A 17235-nucleotide genomic window follows, 5' to 3' on the forward strand; every position below is an offset into this window, starting at 1 on the left:
AAACCAGATGACCTGTTAAGCAGGTTTTAGCTACATTTTCAAGCAGGGTAAGAACTTGTTGACTTTTCCCCACTCAGTTTCTCCAACCTTTATAACCACTCATATATTTGTTTACACTTACAGTATGGCCTTGGATGTTAAATAAAATTTCAGCATCATTAGCTTATTATAGACTCGCAGGAAAAGTAGCAAATAGAAACGGTCTGTTGGCTGATCTAGGTAGTAGACTGGAAGGTATAGGAAGATATTGATATGAAATTATAGACAGATCAGCAAATGCTACATTTGACAAGTAGCACAAAACTACATATATTCAAAAAGTTGGGGGAGATTACTTTAACAAATATTCATAAAGGTCAAGTTTACCGATATTCAACCAACTTTGTGTTACAATGTCACTGACAGGGTGTCACTAGTGTGAGGAAAGGCGGGACTTGGCCTAAAATTAACTTTCACCAAGCGGCAAAAAAATGTGCTCCTTACAATGTGCATTTGAAAATCATCACCAACCATCTTCCCAGATTTGTTATGAGTTTATGAATATTGTTGTTGTCATTTACTAAATATTAAATATTTTTTATTAATTAGTTAAGTTATATTTCTTCTTCTTCTGCTTCTTCTGCTTCTTCTTCTGCTTCTACTTCTATTTTAATGAGAGAAATCCCTATTCGATTTTTTTCCCCCATATTGTAGTTGGCCTACTATTATTAGTGGCTCCGATACTGCCATTCTTTGCCGGATTGGGGGTTGGTCAGACGAGACCGATCCAAATCCAATATTGTGCATGCGTATACTATTCTGTGTTATTGTTAAGCCCCACAAAAGTCACAAAAACATTATAAAGCACCATAAAGTTTCCGTGCACTATATTATAAGTGTTCTGAAGCCAATCTTTTGTATAATGTGAGGTATAAATGAATATTTAAGTCGTTAAATTCAAGTTCACGTAAACTCTTCCCTCTGCTGCGGCTGTCAGTAATTCTCCATTCAGCCTTCAAACAGCACGTCACGTTTTGTTACAACAGTCAACACGATGAAACTCTCTCCAAGATGATTCAATGTTACTATTATTATACTTGATCTGTTGATAAAGGTCTATGGTTTCGCATAAACAACTTTATCTTGCTGGACACTATTGCTATACCTTAATCATGTTACTTTCTACCGGGTGTCTGTTAGATCACAGCACTGGAGTAGAGAGCACCATTGTTCTTCTCGCGCACAGTAACTGAAATTTAAAACTGTTAAAAGAAAAGGCTCAATAAACTATTGCATTGATAGATAGATACTGTAGAATACACTACGCATCAATATGTCTTTCCTTTGTGCTTTGAACTTTTCAATGCGGACTCAAAGCGCTGCGCGCTGTGACTCCATGTTGCTTCAAGAGCATCATCCTGTGCTCGGGATGCGCATAAGCACTTTGTGCCGCGCTGTATTGGAGCCTTTCATATTATAATAGTTTTGCACAATGAAAGTTTATTAATAGCCTTTCTTGTTCTGTCCTATCTATCATATGTTGCTGCCTCATTAAACAGCCGCGCTATACATTTAAAAGATGTTTTAATTTGATAGTGTATATGTATACTTGTTTTTCAGGAATGTATTTTACAACAATACAAAGAGCAATGTGTAACGTTTTACTAGATTTTGTGCTACACTTATTTTCTTTATTTTTTCCCAGCTAAATAATGGGTTTTTTTCACTAAATGTTCAGAATTTATACAATTATTATTAAGCGTAGCGTCAGTTCTGGCAGTTCTGGCTTGGTTAGTCAAGCTCGCATCAGCTGACTCTCAGCTGATCCACATCTACCTATAAGAATACGACATCTATCACTGTATACATATATAATCTCCTTCAGTAGTATTAGCAGCTATTGCGTTTCTCAGGAGCTAATTACTTGTCTTTTTTTTTTTTGAGCTATTTATTGTCTCATGTAATGCAAGCAAGCAAACCAACATTAGGCATTCTGAGGAGAAAAATAGACACACAGCCCAACATGGTAATAATTTGTAGTAGTAGTAGTAGTAGTAGTAGTAGTAGTAGTAGTAGTAGTAGTAGTAGTAGTAGTAGTAGTAGTAGTAGTAGTAGTAGTAGTAGTAGTAGTAGTAGTAGTAGTAGTAGTAGTAGTAGTAGTAGTAGTAGTAGTAGTAGTAGTAGTAGTAGTAGTAGTAGTAGTAGTAGTAGTAGTAGTAGTAGTAGTAGTAGTAGTAGTAGTAGTAGTAGTAGTAGTAGTAGTAGTAGTAGTAGTAGTAGTAGTAGTTTCGGCCATTGGCAGATGTGGCAAAAATTTTAGTTTTGGACTCTGAAGCCCAACGTAAGTCAAACTATTTTGAAAAAAATTTCAAAGCGCAAAGCTCATGCCACAAAACACTGAAACACAAAACGGTGTAAATCGCGAAGGAATGACCAGACATTGTTTGCATGTGGATGGTTGTAGCAGTGGTGCTTTAAAAGTGGATTACCAAAAAGATGCTACTTTTTGAGAATGTTTTAGGTTTGTGCAAGCTTGTTTATGTTGAAAGGGAAGGAAATCTCATTCCTTATTCCCGTAAGCTGTGGCTCATCACAATAATGACGTTACAGGATGCCCTGTGTACCCCGTGCTCTCATTGTGCCATCTCCATCTTATTTCTGCCCTATTCAGCCTGGCCATGACCGCCTAGTCTCCTGACCTTCACTCCAGACTGCTTATCTGCAGCTCCAGTTGAAAGACAAATAGGAACTCAATACCGCTCAACATTAAATCGCCAACACCATTGACCGAGGGCGGCCGCACACACAGGATGCCAGCTGCATTGTTTAGTGCTGGCAAAACAATGCACAACAGGATTTCCTGCCTTTTCTCTCCCTGCAAGCAGTCACCCTGGCCACCACAGAACGTGGCTGTTTAGGGGGTGAGGGGATGAATCGGCTCCCCTCGTGGGATTTTACACTGAATTTTATCTGCCTGCCTTCACCCCCCTACTTCCCCACTCCTGTCTCGCCCCTCCTGCATTCCCTATCTCTCTTGCTCTTTTTAATCAAACACGCGTTCACGAGCTCTCTCTCTTTCACACGCTCACATCTTCTCTCCTCTTCAAACACGTACATGCTCACACATTGTCCTGAAGTTCAAAGAGAGTGAAACGGCGACATGTCAGCTGACCGGCCCCCCTCCAATCAGATAAGTTCTGATGTAAGTCTTTAGCAGCTGCTTGGATCAGATGGAGTGTGCGGGAGCGCTAGAGGAGGCAGTGCGGTGCAGTATGGCTAAGTAGCGGCGAGACGCGCGCACACACAGCGAGAGAGCACGAATGAGAGAGCGTGCGCTCCTCTTCTCTGGCATGGATGAGTCCAGCATTCTGAGGAGACGCGGGCTACAGGTAGGGAATATAAAGCGATGTGGGGCGTGGGTGTTTGCCGCTTCGTTGGGAGTTTTGTTGCTTTTGCGTAAAGACCTGGATGTGGGATGAATTACAGAATGGAGTCTGTGTCTCCGCATACTGTCACATCCAAATACTGCACTGGAAGATGAAATGTGTGAGTTTTGTCTATGAAAAGACTGCAAAGTGCAAACATTTGGTACTTGTTTCTGAATGTTTGCAAGTAGTTTATACCTTTAGAAATTCTCAGTTTCTCAGAACATCAACTTCACAAAACTGATGCACAAGGAACATTATTTATTTATTTATTTACAAAAGTAGTTGTCTATCTTTTGTTGGAGTTCTTGGTAATGGTAATAAGACCAAAGGAAGCTGTACTTTTCCGACATAAAACTCATATTGAGGTGTTTGACAGCACATTTAATGCGACCAGTTGCTGTCATGGTATGTTTAAAAAAAAAAAATATATATATATATATATATATTTTAATTTTTTTTATTTTGAATATTGAATTCAGGCTGGATTCTGAGTAAGATGGTTTCAGATCAGTTTTAATACATGCTGAAGAATAAATAATCAATTGGTCTTTTCCATCTTAGTGTATTACTCGTGTGTTATTGGCAATAAATGTGAAAATATCCAAGATATTTAGTTGGCTTAAAAAAAAATCTGAAAAGATTAAATCAATCTGCATTTCCGAGTGAATATCTTTCTCCTGCAGAATTTTTTTTATATATATATATATCTTCCATTGTATGGACTCTGGACTAACTAATAGTATTCCATCCACTGGCTGTTAATCACAGTGCTCTTTGTGAAACGGTGAGGAGAAATTGGGACTCTTACAGTCTTTCCTTTGTTTAGGCATTTAAAGGGACACTTATTAGTACACACTCTACAGTATGGGTCTGATGAAAAAAAAAAAGAAGAAAAAAGAAGAAAAAAAGAAGCTTTGCCCTAAGGAGAAGATTTAGTGTTCTGCTATATGATTACATGTTGGACACTCTGTCTCAGGCTATGATCTCATAAATCTGATGAGTTTCTTTTATGTTAGGGAACTTCCTGAAGTCATTGAGTTAATATTGTAATTGTCACTACAGCAGAGAAAGTCAGTGTGTTACATGGCTAAATTTAGACAGGTTGGTGATGGTGAGAAGGTTGAGTCAATTAGCTGCTTTATGTCAATTACATCAAGGTAGCTGCAGCAAGCAGGGCAATTGTTCTGAGACCCACTAAACACACAGCGTCACTTCTAATTGTGTTTGGGAGAGCTTTCACTTCAATATAATTATGTTGGAGTTTAAATCTAATGGCTTGCTCACACCAAGAGAGAATATTCGCCACACAGTCTTCAATAGAAACAATGTGTTTATTTTAACTTGAATTCCTATTTACACCTGGGACGATAATTTGTAATTGTCTGACAACAGAGCAAGGTTTTTTTTTTCCTTGATATCATTAATACATTTGTGCATTCATTTATTTGTGCATTCATTCATGAATTCATTAATTCGTTCATTTGTGCATTGGTTCATTTGTGCATTCGTTCATTTGTGCATTCGTTCATTTGTGCATTCGTTCATTTGTGCATTCGTTCATTTGTGCATTCGTTCATTTGTGCATTCGTTCATTTGTGCATTAATTCGTTCATGCATTCATTCATTTGTGCCTTTATTCATTTGTGCATTCATTTGTGTATTAATTTGTGCATTCATTAATTTGTGCATTCATTCGTGAATTCATTAATTTGTGCATTCATTCATTAATTTGTGCATTCATTCGTTCATTCATTCTATCATTCGTTCATTTGGGCATGCATTCATTCATTCATTCATTCATTCATTTTGGGCATTCATTCATTCATTTGGGCGTGCATTCATTCAATCATGCATGCATTCATTAATTCGTTAATTTTTCGTTAATTTTTCATTCATTTGTACATTCATTCATTCATTCGTGCATTCGTTCATTTGTGCATTCATTTGTGCATCCATTCTTGTATTGTTTGCATTCATTTACTCATTCCTTTTCTTTCTTGTATTGTTTGCATTCATTCACACATTCCTTTTCTTCCTTGTATTGTTTGCATTCATTCACTCATTGAAGAGAGAGTTCACCAAAAAAAAAAAAAAATTCTCTCATTTACTCACCCTTATGTTGTTCAAAACCTGTATGAGTTTCTTTCTTCTGTTGAACTAAAAAGAAGATATTTTGAAGAATGTTGGTAACCGGACATTTGACGGTAGCCATTGACTTTCATAGTAGGAAAAATACAATAGCAGGAAGTATCTCACACACACACACAATAGTATCTCAGATTTATGAGATCATTGCCTGAGGCAGAGTGCAGAATAGTGCTTTGACATGTATTTGACTGACAAATGAAACACCGTGTCCAACATGAAATCATTCAGCAGAACACTGAATCTTTATTTTTTTCGTTCGTTCGTTCGTTCATTCGTCCATTCGTCCATTCATTCGTTTGTCTTTTAAAAGCAAGAAGACCGTTCAATTGAAGTGTAACAGTCTGTTTAAACAACATGGTGTATAAAATGATCAGCCATCTTTCACTTTCCAAAGCATTAATAATGTCCCCACTACCTCCCAAATGTTCTGCCTATTATGACATTAAATTGAGTAATGCAATTCAAAAAGACTAAAACATATTGTTAAGCAAATAAACATGCGTCTTCCTGGCTGTATCTTGTAGGATTGCTTGGATATACTGGGATATCGTTGTCAGCAGAACATATTGAAATGGGCAGTTAATACTGGCAGGTAATTAGAATGAATAGACAGTAGTGGTGCTGTATTAGCTTTGTAATTACAGTTGCAGTGAATGTGTGCTTTCAGAAGTCTCACGGGGTCACCTCTCCCTGCATTTATTTAGTTGCATTGAGCTTCACTTCACATTTAGGCCTGGTCTAATAAAAAAAGGTTTGCACATATAATTTGCATGAAAGTAATTATTTGGCAATTTTGAGGTATATGGATTGTGTTTTTGTGTGTGTGTGTCTAAGGGCTGTGCAATCAAAATATATTTATTGAAGTCAATAAATACCTGTTGTGATATATTCACTGAATATCTTACGTTGTTTGTTTGGTGAATAACTTGCTTTCATATTTGATTTGAATTATGTGTATAGTGAGCAATCTTAGTTTGTCACTTTCACAAAGGCTGGCTAGGGCAAGTGTGTTTTGCTGAGCATAATATATGATGATATATCAGAATTCAGTTAGTGTGATTGATAATGTCTAATGAAGGAGGTTTGTGCCCATATTGACACATCAATAAATGCTCATTCGTCCACACTATTAATGTGCATGATTCACATATTAACTGTTTGGCTTTTTATTTGTATGCACTGGAAAGCAGACTGTGCTGTGCATTTACTATGGCTACGTTCACAGTCACCTGTTTTTACTGCTTGAAATGTCATACAGCAACTTACAGCAGCTTATATTATCTGGGTGGAGAGCGCAGAGTATTTGAGTAATGCGTAGAACAAAGCTTACGGGGCTCCGGTGGAGAACAGTGACTGGATCTAAAATCTTCATATCTCATATCTCCATTACTGTAAGATACCAAACCATACATGGAAACCCGCAACACACGGTACACATGCATTTGTTCAGCGCAGAGAGGCTCTCTCGCACTGTCTGTGACCGACAAGTTACGCTCATACAGTGCAGGTTTTCCAAGAATGCAGTTGTGAGTCCAGAAAATGTATGGTTGTTATTTCGGTTATAGAATGCTGTTGTCACTCCAGTAAATAACTGAACTCTGTGTGAACGTAACTGTATTAAAGGTCCCGTTCTTCGTGATCCCATGTTTCAAACTTTAGTTAGTGTGTAATGTTGTTGTTAGAGTATAAATAATATCTGTAAAATTATAAAGCTCAAAGTTCAATGCCAAGCGAGATATTTTATTTAACAGAAGTCGCCTACATCGAACGGCCCGTTTGGACTACATCCCTCTACTTCCTTCTTTAATGACGTCACTAGAACAGTTTTTTGACTAACCTCCGCCCACAGGAATACACAAAAAAGGGGGCGTGGTCTTGTTGCGCTCCCACGGAGAAGAGGAAGAGTTGCGTTTGTAGAGTGTGTTTGTCACCATGTCGTCGAGACGCTGTTATTTTCATCCCGGAGTCCAATCACCTTTGTTTGGCCATCCCTGAGCGCATGCATCTCCACGTTATCAGAGCCCGTCTACATCACATTATGGTAAGAGGCGTGACCTTTCAGGGCTAAGCTGCTGTCGAATCACAACACAGGAACCGCTGGCACAATCAGAACTCGTTACGTATTTCTGAAGGAGGGACTTCATAGAACAAGGAAGTCATCAGCCCGTTTTTAGGACAGTGATAACAGCGGTATACAGATAAGTAAATTGTGTGAAAAATACTGTTTTTTTTTTTTTTTACACGCGAAACATGAACACATGTTATATTGCACACTGTAAACAATCAAAGCTTCAAAAACACACGAAAAACAGGACCTTTAAAGACTCAAATAAACGTAAGCCATTTGTAGGTTAATTTCCCGAAGAGCAAAAACATTGGCCTTGTGGGGCTTTCAAAACTTTGCTCTGTTTGTCTGATCATCCCGATCCAGACCGACACAGCAACATGATTTCTACCAATGGGATGAGTTTGGGGTGGGGATATATTTTTAAATGGCCAATAGAGGACTAGGGGAGTGTTTGGGGAAAAGCATTATTTTTGCAGTTCCGAGTAGATCAATTAAATAATAATATAATATGTTTTGTTATTATGTTAAACTTAAACGCTATATCCTGATGCTGGATTCATCTAAAATACTAATACTGCAACAAAGAGTATAGAAGCCCAAGAGGCGAAACTCAATAGAACGCTCCATAGCAACAGTTGCCCCCATGACGTGACGGCGCGGCCGCCATTATGGACTGAAAACTGAAGGAAAACGCCGAAAAATAATGGGAGTCAATGGCACTGAAAAACTTAACATAACAAAAACTTAACATAACTTAATTTTTTCTGGCCGTCATATCTAAATATGAAAACACTTTAAAATACATTGAGGATGACCGACGTTAAATGACGTTAAATGACAGAAAATATACGTCTATGTGTTGGTTATGCATGGCCTAATTACCCTTAGGAAAATAGTATTTTGGGACAAAATATTACTATAGAAGTACTATAAGACTACTATAGAAATACTATAGCGGCTCTAGAATATTATAGAGGTATTACAGAACATAACATACTTCTGTGATGTTCTGTAATACCTCTATAATATTTTAAAGCTGCTATAGTATTTATATAGTAGTCTTATCGTACTTCTGTAGTATGTCCCAAATTACTATAGTATTCCTATAAGATTACTATAATATTTTGTCCCAAAAATACTATAAGATTCCTATAGTACTTTTTAGTAAGGGTACGTCCCCCACCGAATCGGCTTCATTAGCCTACCACTTACGGTTTGCAAAGATACAATTATAAAATTACTGCAAAACTTTAATCTATCAATATTTATGTTCTATTCTGCATTTTCCTTGTTATATGACTAACAGAAATTCATGAAATAATATAAGCAGACACACAGTAATTAGATATAAGTAATAAGATATTTTTTCAAATGTTGATTTTGAAATTAGTGAACATCATATATATGATTTGGAAAAATAAATAGATAAATAAATAAATAAAATTATAAATGAACATTTCTAAAGACAGTTAATATTTTACATAGAATATCACAAAAATATTAACAACTTGTTTTTTCAACATCTTCAGTCCAAAGTACACACAGTGAACGTTTCAATGGCAAGAACAAAAACAATCTATGAATGTCCTATTACAGGCGGAAAGGTACAAAAAAGATGTGCAATCTAGCAAGTGCACACATGAACTATAAACACCTACTAAAATGGATTTTGCCATTGACTGGCGCTAACGATTTCAGCAGCTTTCAGTCCATAATGGCGGACGCGCCTCCGCAGCGCCATCTACAGACTGTTACCCATAACACAACAGAGTTTCGCCTCTTGGGCTTCTATACTCTTTGACTGCAACAACGGCATGTTTGTTCTGTATATGGGGTAGTTTTGAGTTCTTTCTATATTCATGGCAATATCAAAAGCCCACCAGTCCAGCTCAGTGTGTGTTCCGCTCTTTTGGAAGTTATCAGCACATCTAAGTTAAATTTGTGTGCTCTGCGTGCCATATGCTGCCTATCTGCTCGGTTGACACTGTGTTAATCTAACAGTTGGAGCTCGACTCTTGGCCAGTAAATACACACTTCTTCACATACACTTCTTAGACTGCGGAAAAAATGGAGATATAGCCTTTCATGGATTGCAGAAGGTAAGTTAAGTTAGACTTTGTGGAGAGATTGAAAAAAATGATGAAATAAGAAGAGAAATTGCAAAGGTGGGTCTGACTGACATAAATAGAGTCGGACTTTAGAAATGTTGAAATTAGATTGAGACGCTGAGGTGCTTTTCACCTTCAGAGGTGCTAATGAAAGGAAACAAGTACAGGAAACGCTGACTTCAAATGAGTCAGAAAATGTTTTTCACGGTTAAATGACCCACATCAAACAAATGTACATTTTCTCTGATTGTTGCTTGATGAAGATTAAATTAAATTTGCTTGGAAATCATCCACTGTTTTTGTCCTGCATAGAATTAGATGTTTTAAAATGCATAATAATATTTACATTTAATTTTTTTAATTAACATCCTATGAAGCAGATCTGTGCTCATGAATGTACTACTTATATTTACATATATTTGATATTTACAATATTTTCCTTTTTATTATATTATTTTGATAAAATAATGTTTGCGTTTTTGCAGGACACTGCTGCCACTGCTTGATACAGTGTTATATTTGTATTTTTTTCTAAATCTGATCAAATTGTGTGCATTTTAATTGTGTGCATCAAATACTTTTCAGATTACCAGTAATAGTTAGGTCTATACTGTTATAAATTAATTTGACGTCATTTTGCTGCTTTCACACATTTTTTTCAAACCAGTCTGAATCCACAAACCTGTTTCAGCATCCATGACTAATTATTGAATATGTAACTAATAGTGTCTTTAATTTGATTTTAGGTAAGTAAGGAAAGTAATTTGATTTTAAAGACGTATGAAGTACTGTAAGTACAGTATGAATCACTGAACAGAAAAACCTAACTGTCACAGTGTGTTAAATGATCATTTGAAATGGAAGGCTTATGTGTTTGTTACTGTGCTGAGGTGATAGTCTCTCTAAACACACGTTATTATAACCTTAATGAAAAGAAACAAGCTTTTACTCTCGGTTTTACTGCATTCTCTACGGTCATTTAGATATGCCATTGTAATTACAGACTTTCACATAGTGGAGTAATAATATAAATCAAAATGCTTAGACAAAAGGACAAAATACTGCAGAGCAATATATATGATGGTTTGAAGGGAAGCTAGGCACGTTCCTTCAGCCTGTCATATCAGCTGACCTTTACAGATGATGAAAACATTGGTCTGTGGCCCTAAGGGATCTCTGGGTGCCATGACCACATTATTAGCTGGATTGACCTCCATAGTACTTCCCAACTCTTGTACCCTGACCACTGACCCCAGACCTGCTGTCTGACCAATACAAACTCCAGCTGAATGCCGAGTTCTTCCTTTTTACTGGAAGAACAATGTAAGCACTCCCCTAACTTCATGGTTTCCGTAAGCTTGGTTATTGTGAACATTTTCTATGCCCTAGAAATGGTGTTTATTGATCAATAAATTAGTATGTGTATCAAAGAAGGAAAAGTAAGCAATAAAATCCAAGAAACCATGGTTTACAGTGATTTTTAGAATGGCTAAGAGGCGTTGTTGGGCACAATATGGTAGGGAGACACAGCAAAAACAATTTCATATTTCATTGATAACAATTAATCTTCTGCCAAGCAATCTAGTTCTGCTGCAACATTTAGCAGAATGGTTGACAAGCTACACAGCTTTGGCACAGTAACACTGATCTAAGGACTTAACAGGTATGGGTTTATAGAGTATTTTAAAATGGCTTTGAACATGGCTCAGCCAATTATACTGGATCAGAAATGTCTGTTTTATAAAGATATCGATTAACATCACTGATATTGGTTAGATTTTTAATAACACCTATAATGTAAGTCAATGAGACTCAAACATTTCACTGTAAACACCGGTACGTTCATTGGGTGCATTCTTTTTTAATTGTCCTATTTGTGTTTAGATATAAAAAGTAAATTTACATACATTCTAAATTTTAAACGCCTCAAAGCGTCTTAGAGAAGTAAATGAACAAATATGTCTTCCATATGTGTGCTATGTTCAGTAAATGGTTAGTGGTTTGATTGCATCGTGTTACACTCTTAGGCCATGCACGTGCTGCAACGCTTTTGGATAACAGCTGTACAGTAGAGTTTCAACGTGATCTCATTTATTGAGTATTTGTATGCATTTTACAAAGTGTGGTTCTACCATACACACATTTACTTACGTTTCCATAGACACTGAAACGTACAATATTGACGTATTGACAGCAATATCGTAAATGATTTCCGTATGAACAACTTTATAGACGTACAAATGTGTATGAATCCTTATTTATGGATATTAAAATCATGGCATTAATATCTTGATTTTATTGTATTCAGTTGCCAAACATACAAAAATATATGTTTTGTACCTCTAAATGTTACATATGAAAACCATGTATTAACAATTTGACAAGGCTGCAGATTACTTTTTACCAGATAACTAGTAACCTTAATTATGAGACACCCCCAAAAAATACAAATTATTTTTCTGATTTTAAATGATTTAAGCTCCAAAACATTACAGTGGTTACAGACTCCTCCACTATTAAAAATCTTATGAAGCCATGCAATTTTTTTATTCAATGAAAATCATCCCATCTTCCTGTGCTGTAGCTCTCAAATCTCATTTGCGCTGAAGAACAAATTATGTTTGACACCAAACCTGGCACGATGTGCATTGATGTGAAATGCACCAGCATAATGAAATGTGAAATATAAAACACAAAACTAAAATATGACTGAAGACTTGGAATATAGCGAGTTTTTCATATTTTCCCCCCTCTGTTATTTTTGAGTTTAATAGTATAAATCATCATCCATTTTCATTCTATGGAAAATAACTGATTAAGCATTATAAAAAAATAAAAAATCAAGTCAAGGCATCTTCATTTATATAGCGCTTTTAACAATGTAGATTGTTCCAAAGCAGCTTTACATTGATAATAGGAAATTAAAGTAAAGTGTTTTGACTTTAACAAAACAAAAACATCTGTTCTACTGTTCTATCTGTCATAAAGATTTGTATCAACAAGGAAGAGTACATTTATTTTTCGCTGATCTATTACTTTAATGCTTGTAGAGGCTTATTATTCATTTGGTAAACACTGCAGAGTCGGGAAATGTTGCATATTTCCCTTGCCATTGTAAAGAGTGAGTCACTCTGCTTGCTTAGTCTCTGAAGTTAAAGCATTCATCTTATCATAAATCTTAATGTAAACATTGCTCCTCTTGACCGGGGGTCTCAGCACCACTGTCCTTGGGGCGATTGACAGATGGTAGATCTGGTCAACCTTTTCCATCAGAAACACGTTGAGAAAAGAAAAGAAAAGAAAAAAAATGTTGAAAGAGGGGGGAAGCCCTTACACAAGTCAGCATTTCACACTGCCACACTTTTGATCTTGCGATGGTGCAGAAATGCAGCAATTTCAAAGGGAATTATTAATATGCTTTCATGGCAAGGTCTTTAAAACAGTATCACTGCTTTGATGTAGCTGGGACGTTAAGAAGTTTCATGTCGTGGTCAGGACATGCAAAAATGCTGAGTTTTAAAGCAGTAGACAGATGTTTTACTGTTTTTCTGTTATGTCAGATAAGAGGAGTTGAGTTACTGGGCTGCTTTGCTTTGGAATTTTACATTGCAATTACATGCTGTCATTAAATTTACGGAAGTTAGGTGTCTTCAAACGCCCATGGATGGTTTGAAGTTGTCTGTCAATACCTCAAACATTATGTTTGAAGGCACCATGACCTTGTGCTGATCTCAAATTTAATTTATTCATATAAGACAGAGGATCCAAAAGCTGCAGTTTTAAATTTGAAAAGAGTAACATTTGGTCATGTGTAAAAAAAAAAAAAAAAAAAAAAAAAACCCTAACAAGGTCTGGCCAAAATGGCTACATTTAAAACCATATATCTCAATATTGTACCTTTTCTCCACAGAAAATTTGTAGATCTTCTTTTGATCAAAATATTTGATGATGAGAGAAATCACTTTATTCATGCTTTTGCTCTAAAATGCATTAAGGGAGTCCCATAATACAATGCATACAATGTTCACTGTATAAAATAAATATAGATTAATCCTTATTAAAGTTACAAAAGTTATTCAGTCAAGAGCAGTGAGTGATTTGTTTGTCTTTTGGTGTTTGATTAACGTTAAAAAACAGGAATCACTACAGGAATATAGGCTGCTGTCATATAATACAATGCATGGATCCAATATACTAATACTGTACACGTGTTGTCTTTCTCAGCTGTTTACATTTACTTAAAACATAAATAACTACATTTGCTAGGGTTCTCGTCAAGTCGGGCATGTTGACAACTTTTGTGATTTTGTCCTACTTTAATAACCTTGATTTCCTGAGAGAAGGGAATGAGATATTGCCTGCTAACGCTTTTGTATTTCCCCCTCCTCCTTGAAATCCTGAAGTCTGATTGCATGTCACCAGTAAAATGTTACTGGTCAGTTGTGTTTGGGCGCACGACCTGGGCGGAGCCACCCATTATTTAGCTTGGTGCTCAACGCCATTGTCTCAGAATCTTTTGACTGCCAAGAGGGGCCTGTAAGACTGAGTGTATAACAGCGGTGGACGCAATGTCTCGTTCCCTTCTCTCAGAGAACCACGGTTACGAAAGTAACCGGAGACATTCCCTTTCGAGTTGGTCTCTCTGCATTGCATGCTAACACTTTGGGGACCACATAAAATCCTGTTGTGTTATCCAACATAAGCACAGAGAATAGAGCCTCACAGGTAGCCAGACTACAACATCAAGCCCGTTGACCTCCTACATACCATTTAGCGGACCTTGTGGAAACTATGAACAGCCAACGAAAGACAAGCCCCAACCCTTCAAGGGCAGGGGCTGCTCAGTGGCAGTATCACGCAAGTGAGAGCCACAGTGAACCAGCAAAACCATGCAAGTGTTAAGATCATGTTGATTTCGGCAAGCACAAATGCATGCATGTACCTGATTATGAATAACAGCGCACATTCATATCTCAGTCACCATTCACAGTCGAAAGCCACTTGAGTGCTCGCTGAGTGTCTGAATGGCTGACTCAACATTGATGGGCAGCATATAGTTTATCTGTGTTCTTAAAGCCATCTCTGGTATTTTCAAAAGAACATAGTATATTTATATTGCAATGCTAATCAACGTAGCATTAATTACAGTATAGAATACAAAAAAAAAGTCTGCCTCATTCTGTGAGAAGTAGCCACATCAGATCCAAAATGGTTATTTCAAACACTCGACTAAAACCGAGTAAAAACTTGCAATGATTGGCGCATTTTGGTTTTCAAATGCACATCTCAAGTGGCTCAAACTCACAGCGATTGCAGAGATGGAGCAGCATTTAGCACTCCTCACTGTGAAATATTATTGTTTAGCACATTATAAACATCTACGTTTGAGCAGATATCCACGGACACAGTATTTCACTGTAAACACTGGTCTAAACATTCTAATATCATCACGTTACAATGTGAACACATTACTTATGTATCGTACTGTTTTATAATAGAGCATAAAAACGTCTAGGTTACTAATGTAACCCTTGTTCCCTGAATGAGGGATCGGAGACGTTACGTCAGGTGACTGACAAATTGGGATCTCACTTGAGAGCCCGATTACCTTGGAGTGTAAACAAAACAAGCCAATGGACATAGGCGAGTGAGATTTGCATCATGAACCACACAGAGAAAGCGCACGTCTGCAAGGTTTAGCAAGGGGGACATCGTCTGGCCGAGGGCCTGCACTGTGACTTTCATCACGGTCAGTCACCGTGCACAGTTCCTGCATCAATTCCGGCTCAGAACTACCCTTGTGCATTATGAGTGATTTGGCCTGGTAGACTAGCACAGTGGCCATTGCATGCAGGGCAGAGGTGGCCTGTCCAGCAACACTGTAAGCCAGAGCTTACAGGCTTTGGACGGGTGTTGTGGGTGACCCCACCAGGTGGCAGCATTTTGCGGGCATGCACCACAACTGCCCACTCAACCTGGGGAATCCCCATGAACCCCCTGCCTGCTCCACCATCAAGGGTAATGAGAGAGGAAAAAAAACTTTTTAAACAGACAAACTACCCTCCATACTTGGCAGTAATTTGCTTCCATACTGCCAAAGTTCTTCATACACCTCTGGGAAGAAAGGCACGGAGCCGGGTCAAGGCGTTTTCCATGTTGCGCTGCGCCCCCTGAAACCAATCATCCAGCCGCGATCGTTCAGAGTCCAAGCGCGCAGCGGCCCGGGCAAGCATGGCTGTCAACTCTGAATCGGATTCAGCATGAGCAAACACTGCTGAAGCAGGAAGGTCAGCGTCATCTTCATCTTCAGAGCAAAATGGCCCTCTATCTGATGCAGCTATCAACATTTGTTCCTCATCCAGAGCAGCGGATGACAGCCAGCAGCTCAGCGGCACACAGGGATTTGCCCGGCGAAAGAGCTACCACTTTATTCCTCTGTCTCCCAGAATGTTAACCAGACCCATGGCTGTGCTTTTACACACAAGCTGCGGCTGATCAACAGCAGAGGGGCTCAAGCCTTTACGGGAAAGGCGAGACACAACCAGCGTGCCGACGTGGTCATGTTCTCTTGCGAGCAGAGCAGAGCTTGCTCTTTTAGGGAAAAAGCTCTCTTAGTGCTGAAGCTCACAGGGTTGGTCGCTGCACGGCGTGCAAGACCCACTTCAGACAGTCTGCACAACAGCGTGTGAAATACTCCTATAGGTTAACTGCAATGAATGCAGAGAAAGCTCTTTTAGAAGCGACCAATGCTGACGCGATGATTGCTGAGCAGAATCGTGAGAAACACTCTGCTCTGAAGAGAAAGCTTGAATGGGTGAGTTCAGCACGCTTCCTTACGCCTCGCTTTGCGGGGTGTGGTTCGCGATTCAAATCTCACAAATCTCAAAAAGTTTTGTTTACACTTGAAGTTGATTGGACTCTCAGATGAGATCCAAATTCATCAGTCACTTGTTCACTGACAGGGAACATCCTTGTGTCTTCAGACATCTAGATTTAATAATGAAAGGTTGTCTGCAATTTCACTTTCCATCGATTTCACACATTTTAGTCTTGCAATAGTTCAACTAGTAAAATGTATACTCTAAGTGTATGTGACAATAAAACGTTAACTAATGCAAGTGAAAATAAATGACTTACTGGCAGAAATTATATCCTCCACTGAATCGATCGCGTTCTTCTTCTGAGGTAAATTTAAGGCTTATTCCTCACAGTGTATTCTTTTTCCAAACTCGATAAAAAGTAGATAAACCTGAAGAAGCTTGATGCTTTGTTTATTGAATTGATGGGGCGTTTACAGGTTCGCGTGGCTCACATAGACAATTACGATATGAATAGCCTTTGCTGCATGTGGGTGTGGTCACATTACAGGTAATGAGCAGATACAGGAGAAACTGTACCTCTCGTTGGTTTCATATGCATTACATAAACAGAGAATATTTGTTTTCGAAATGACTTCATTAAAAGTAAACACTTCAAGCTTTCCAAATACATATCTCTTATGTCT

General features: G+C 37.9%; 1 protein-coding gene across 6 annotated transcripts in view; it reads left to right on the forward strand.

Moving 5' to 3' along the window:
- The window catches only part of mast4 (microtubule associated serine/threonine kinase family member 4), a 141579-nt gene that overhangs the window by 59598 nt on the left and 64746 nt on the right, over positions 1–17235 (forward strand). The window lies entirely within an intron of this gene.

This window comes from Rutilus rutilus (assembly GCF_951802725.1).
Source record: "Rutilus rutilus genome assembly, chromosome: 7".
NCBI lineage: Eukaryota > Metazoa > Chordata > Actinopteri > Cypriniformes > Leuciscidae > Rutilus > Rutilus rutilus.